This window comes from Hibiscus syriacus, unplaced genomic scaffold (assembly GCF_006381635.1).
Source record: "Hibiscus syriacus cultivar Baekdansim isolate YM2019G1 unplaced genomic scaffold, ASM638163v2 tig00110584_pilon, whole genome shotgun sequence".
NCBI lineage: Eukaryota > Viridiplantae > Streptophyta > Magnoliopsida > Malvales > Malvaceae > Hibiscus > Hibiscus syriacus.
In genome coordinates this window covers 4,798,147-4,805,033 of record NW_024062792.1, presented here as the reverse complement: position 1 = coordinate 4,805,033, position 6,887 = coordinate 4,798,147, and the positions used below count along the sequence as shown (strand labels likewise).

Below are 6,887 nucleotides of genomic sequence, written 5' to 3'. Positions count from 1 at the left end.
CAAACAACAGAAGCAGAAGCACGCTTTAATATCCTTTAGAAATGCCAAGTATATTTGAAAGATGTGTTTGTCTTCCCAACCGAGGAAGAAGAACCATTTGGACCGGAGGTGATGGACGTGATAAAGAAGCACAACTGGGAGAAGTTTGCTTGCAATCCCAAAGCCGTAGCACCGGCGATAGTGAGGGAGTTCTACGTCCACCTCGAATACCCATCCAACCACATAGTGTACGTCAGAGGAAAGCTCCTTCAATTTTCCCCTTCAGCAGTCAACCACTACTTCAAGTTGGGGAAAGTGGAGGAGTAACACAAGCGATTCGTGGCAGAGGTGGATCAAGAAACGTACGACGGAGTGCTGAAAGATTTATGCTTCGGGTGGGCTAAATTCGAATGGAATGCCCCAACAAGGAAAAGATTAGATCGCCAAGCACTAAAACCAAACGTGAAGTTGTGGAACCACTTTCTTAAAGGAAAACTGATGCCAACATTTCACAACACCACTGTCCTCTTGAAAATACTGATGCTCTTGCACTTGATCATATACGGAAGGAAGATAGACGTTGGAGAACTCATCTTCGAGAAAATCCATGAATGTGCCAAGAGGAACTGAGGTAACCTATTATTTCCCAACCTGATCACCGTATTGTGCAAGAAGAATAAGGTTCCTGAGGGGTACTTTGAGGATTTTATTAAACCCAAAGAGGGTATTACCAAGAAAAAGGTCCCCGAGTTGATGAGCTTCGATGACGATACCCCACATGAAGGTTTGGAGCGAGGAGCAAAATTGGTTGCCGAGCTAGAATGGCCGTTGTGATCACACACACTAGAGAAACGTGTGAAAAGATTGGACACCTAGAGGATCGCATGGAAATTTACTTCGAGTATGTCAAGGCTAGGAACGCACAACTCAACGCATTCTTCAAGGAGTTGCTCCCAAACACTAATACCAGATTGTCAACCTTCCCCAGTGTTATCCTTAAATACACTGCGGGTGATAGCACATTCCATGCGTCGACATCGCAAGTCCCTCCAGATATTCCCCAAGGAGTGCCCACTGATGTGCCACCACTAGCAACCCATGTCCCACCCGTACCAGAGGAAGGCGAAGGTGACACAGAAGAGTTCCTCCGCTCCTCATCTTTCTCAACCACCGAGAGCAGTGATGATACTCCACCCCACTTCTTCTCCGATGAAGATTTTACTCTAGCACTGCAGCAACCTGACCAAGATCCCATTCCGTCTCCTGTCAGTCTAGCAATGCCAGTCCTAGTAGCAGATCCTAGTCCAACACCAATTCCAGCACAACCAACTCCTACCGCCGAGCAGTCAACTCCAATACGAGCCTCATCCAGCAAGAAGCACTACAAGAGAACGACAGGCCATATACTTTAGCCATATATAGTGACAGTAGCAGCAGTAGTAGACTCAGGATTCGAGAGTCCCTCTCCTCCCAAACAACGCAGAACAAGGGCGTCCAGTCAAGCCACCCCACCACAGTGAGTTTCCATTTTTCTTTTTCGCATTTTCATGTAGATTCATATAATTTTAATTTTCATGCATTGAGGACAATGCATCCCTCAAGTTTGGGGAAGGTATTGTACCATATTCTTCCATACTTTGTTAGAAAGCAGTTGATGATAATTGAATGAAAATCTTTGCTGTCATGACATAAGCATATTAAGATTATTGTTAGGAATGAATTAGGGATGCCCGATGATGAATGCATAATTTGATTGCTTAGGCCAAAATTATTGTTAAGACTATCTAAAGAAGAGAACCAACCTTAGGCCTAATTCTTTGAAGTTAATTAACAAGATTGTAGTTTGTCTTTGTTTCAGGTAATCTGTAAAATTTTTGTAAAAGAACTTTCTGCTTGCCGAGACTTCAAAAATATTTTAAGGGTAAAGTGAAAACTCTCTAGTGTTTAAAAACTTGAAAAATAAGAAGGAGATAAGAAGGGACACTCATCTGTGCAAAGGCATAAACAAAAAAACTCCATAAGAAATTAAGAGTAGCCAAGGCATATGAGTGAATGAAAGTATTCACAGGATGACTCTGCCCGAATAGCTTGGGGGCGGAAGGTATGCTCCCTTTCACCTAGAGTGTGGAATGGTAGGTGTGATGAGCTGACTCCCCTTTGCTTAAAAAAAGAATAAAAAGTTGACAAATAACTAGGAGTGTAAACTAAGCCTGAGAAAAAATTTGTTGCCATGACAAACCAGAAGTGCTTACTTAAGTTTTCTAATTACCTTTATGCATAGACTGGTTACAATCACGCACACACTATAGCAAAGAATCCTGACTAGGGAAGGGACTTGACTGATAAGACTGTCGAACATGTTGAGGCCAAACAATTTTTGCTGAGGGCTGAAATCTCAAACCATATGATTTTCTTAACATTGCTTTGCCATGACAATTTGGATTTTCTTCTAGGTATAATATATTGCTTGGGGACAAGCAATAGCTTAAGTTTGGGGGTATGATAACTCCATAAAAAGACTTAATTTCTAGTTTTTGCATTTAGGTTATATTTGCTTGTGGTGGTTAAATTTTGCTTAGGCAAGATTTATTTGGTTTGACTGATGCTGCTGAGGAGAAAGAGTTTTTTGGATTGTGTTTGTGTAGGAAACCTACAGAGGAAGAACATTTCAGTCGTGACAACGTAAATTTGCAAAGGCCAACGGAACAGATGAGAACGTGAAAAGCAAATTTATCTCGCCGAGGCAAGGTTTATCTGAAGAAGTCTGAAGCTGGAGTGACGAAACCTCCTATGCACATGTCAGCTGGATTACCTACTTCACGTACAAGCAAGCCTTAATTATTCTGACAGTCGCCTTTGCTTTTTAATTCTGGACATTTATTTGATAACGACTATTTAAGGAAACTCCAAAAAAGCATGCAAAGCCCTAGGAGATCGTTCCTTATAAATAACAAGTCTTAGCCGAAAAAAAGAAGGCAAGGAAGAAGAGAGAAGAGCTTTATCCCAGGTGTGAGCAAGAAACTGCAGGGCTTCTTCACCGTTTACCCACCGACCTTCCTTGGTGTCCTCCATAACCAGACTTTAGCAGAGCGGTGATCAGGCCTCGAGAGAGGGTGATCACCAAGGCAGGCGTAGTGCTGATCAGAATCGTCGCGATAGAGCCCTTGATTTTGGGAGTCGTTCTTCCTTTGTTTTAACTCTTTGTCTATTTGGGGTTGTACTAAACGTTGAATTCTGGATGATCTTTGATAGCACCATGAATGTCTTACTTGGTGTTAAACTTTGTTTTGTCTGACAATATTTTTATGTTTTATGAATGATGAATTATGTTTACTTATGACAGTTTTGCTCAATGTTTCAATATTTTACCTTATGTTGTAAGAGCATTGAGAGATCGCCTGGGGTATTGGTAAAACTTGTCTTGGCAATATAAGAGCACCAAGAGATAGCCTTTTGTCTAGATAGTGTTTCTTAGATTCGAGAGAATTAAGGTAGATCCACATGAGCAATAGAATGAATCCGGGATGGTGAAGTTCTAACTTGTTACCTTCGAGATAAGGAGTGAGTTTCAATCGACTAAAAGGGACAGACGATAGAGTAGGATAGACAACGCTTATAGTTTACGCTAAGAGGTATTGCTACAACAACGGGTTGTAGTTAACGTTGAGGAGTATTGCCATAGCAACTGTCTAAGAATACCAAGTAATCCTGTCTGGAAGCTTTAGCAAGTCATAATAATTCATTATAGACTTAGAAATAATTGTTGACAATGCAAGGATTTAACATCAGTACTCTGTGATATGTCTGAATATGTGAGGTTGTTTGTATTAGATTTAAATCAACACTTATATTGTTTTGTTTTATTTTAGTATTCTGCATACTTATTTTGTCTCGACCAAACTTTCCTGCAATCGTTAAATCACTTCTTCATACTTAGTTTGTGACACTAGTTCTAGTTGTGGTGAAAATATATTTCTCAACCAATCCCTGTGGAGACGATACTCACTTACCTTATATTACTTGAATCGATTGTGTATACTTGCACAGATTTGCTTTCCTTAACATATACATTTACAAGCGATCAACTAGAACTGGAATATTTGAACTAAGTGATAGAATATCAGCTGACAAATTGATATACTCATCTCATTTTTTTTTCTGTGAAAATATCTCGAAACGTTGTGGGTAATAAGAACACCTAAATTGTCATGATGCTAACAAAATGGCAAGTTTTCATTGAATATTAAAAGCATTCAACAGTAACTTGAAACAATCAAACATGATCTGAATGTCTGGTAGCATAGCATGAATCACACAGTCAACAACTTCTTTTCTCTCAAGCCGTCAACAATACCCTTCTTATCCGACATTCTTCCATGACCAAAACATTTCGTCAATTACTCGAACAAGAGACCAAATGGGATCACCAATCACACACCACACTAACAATATATATTTCAGGTTAACCTCCAACAACTGCAAGCAACGAGTTTCAGCACAAATGAATTGGATCATCAATGAGTATATTGCAGGTTGCAAGTTATGCAATGCATCATTCATTGGGGACGCGTAAATATAATCATATACCATAGTCTTACCTTTCAGGAAAATTAAGATCAGGGTAAAGCTCTCGTAAAATCTTCAAAACTTCAGAAGAGTGCATAGGTTTCCCGGTTACCAAGTACCTTCCATGAGCTGAAGAACACTCAAATGCGTGTATATGCACATCTGTGACATCTCTTACGTCCACCCATCTAAAAGTTGCATAGGAAAAATTTTCAGCCCCTGCATCAAGTATATGGTATGTTAAAGAGGAAGAAATAGAAAGATATCATTGTAGAAAAGGGATTTATATTACCGATATGTAATGTTTTGACTTCCATCACATCATGCTTCAAGTGATACATATAGATGTTCTTTCTTTGTACAAGCTGTAGAAATTACTAACAGATTTGCAAACTCAGACAATACCTATAGGTTTCAGTAATTGTTACAAATGAGTTTTCCTGTAATTTACGTTCGACTCAATTAAACTCGGTTGCAGTTCTTTACTCTATTATTGTTTACTTTGCTAGTAACCAATACCAAATGTTCAAAAAGATAAGTATGAAGATAAAAGATAAAATTACTACTAGTTGGAAGTTACCACCTATAAGTTTCATGATCGGCGACAAACTAACATTAACAGTTGGCTGTAAAGGAGGTTCTGACACCATCCCCGGGTTTATTGAGACCATATCAATACCACTCTCATTGGAAAACTCCCATGCAGCCTTCTCTGCTACAATCTTAGAAAGCATATACCATTGCTGGCAAAAACAGAATATGAACCATGATTAACAAAACATGAAAAATACTAATAATTGTACGGGCAAAGCATATCCAACATCAACATAAAAACTTTTGTCGATACTTTAGATCTCTAATATTCAGTAATAAAGGGGAGATTTCTGAGATCAATTTTTTAGAGTAGTCAAACATCAAGATGAATGGAGTTTAATTCGGGATGAACTAAAACTTCCAGTTAAAACTGATAGCGAATTCAAATTAGTGGTGTGTAATATTAGCAACAGCTTAAAGCTGCTCCACAATTTGAAAGGTCGTAATGGAGATGGTACACTAAAATAACAAAAACTTAGCACAGTAAAACACCTTTGATTTCCGACAAAGAACGGGATCAAAGAACCATGTCTCATCGACAATCACATCATCAGCCAGAGGTTTCCCAGTCAACACAACTGCTGCAAGGGAGAACGTTATAAACACTCTTTTAATGGATGGAACTTTAGCACTGGCTCGAAGAACATTAAGTGTTCCCTTCACTGCAGGTTCAACCATTTCAGCCTGAAACCAGAAGTTAATAATTCATGATATTATGCAAGTTTGAATATGCCATTGATTAGTGAAAATATGAACAAGTTAAACACTAGCCAACAGAACCAATATTCAAACACTGCAATGTCATTTCTTCCTGCATAACCCAAGGATAAGTTGAGTGTTTCCAGTGATGAACTATTTTAGCCAGGGATTTAAATAGTAGTCCGCTATATAGCATACGTTATATAGCAGTAAAATTGCCATCCAAAACCATTATTGCACGACCGTGACACCTGCAATGACCGTAATAGCATCCGCTGCCACAATCGCCATAACCACAACCCAACCGAAAATGTGATCGCAACCGCAATTTAAATCACAGATTTTAGCAATTACAAGTCTCATAAGTTCTTTCCAATTGCAAATACTTTGAATCTTAACCAGAAATTATGCTGTCATTAACAAAGATAATTACCTGCGGATCCTTCACAGTAGAAGGAATAAATCAAGGAGATGTTGTATGGAAAACGCCAAATGCAACCTTCAACTGCAGAATCGAATGATCCCTCATCCAGTAGCTCCGCTTTGAACAAATGGAGCCTTTCATTTGCTCCAACAAGCGCGAGCAAGTGCTGGGTTTTCTCTGAATCATTTATGAACATAAGCACCAAACAAATCAAGAGAACAATACCCATAATATTTCAAGTTACTAGTAAATAGAAGCATGAAATTGGGCTTGTCTGGTGTTTAAAAGAAAAGAAAATGAGAAGGGAAAGTTTATTTAGCACTGACTTGGGTCACGAATAGTGGCATTGACACTGTAACCACGATCCAGTAAGAAGTTGACAAGCCAAGAGCCGATGAAACCAGATGCTTCTGTTACACAAACCACCTTCTCCGCTTCTCTCATCTTTGTGGCAGAATCACTCAACCCAACCCCAGCCCGATTCATCCAGTAAGATTTAAGGGAACTTGGCCGTGGATGGTAGTGATTCAGTGAAGACAGAAGCAGGAAAAGAGCTTGGAGGTGGATCTCAGAGGCAGGTTGATCTTGTTGTTACATCAAAGAACAATTAAATTGAAGGAATTGG

At 39.2% G+C, this 6,887-nt stretch overlaps 1 pseudogene; it reads right to left on the bottom strand.

The window, feature by feature from the left end:
- Nucleotides 1-4,332: 4,332 nt before the first annotated feature.
- LOC120133536 lies at nt 4,333-6,491 on the bottom strand (annotated as a pseudogene).
- Nucleotides 6,492-6,887: the final 396 nt, after the last annotated feature.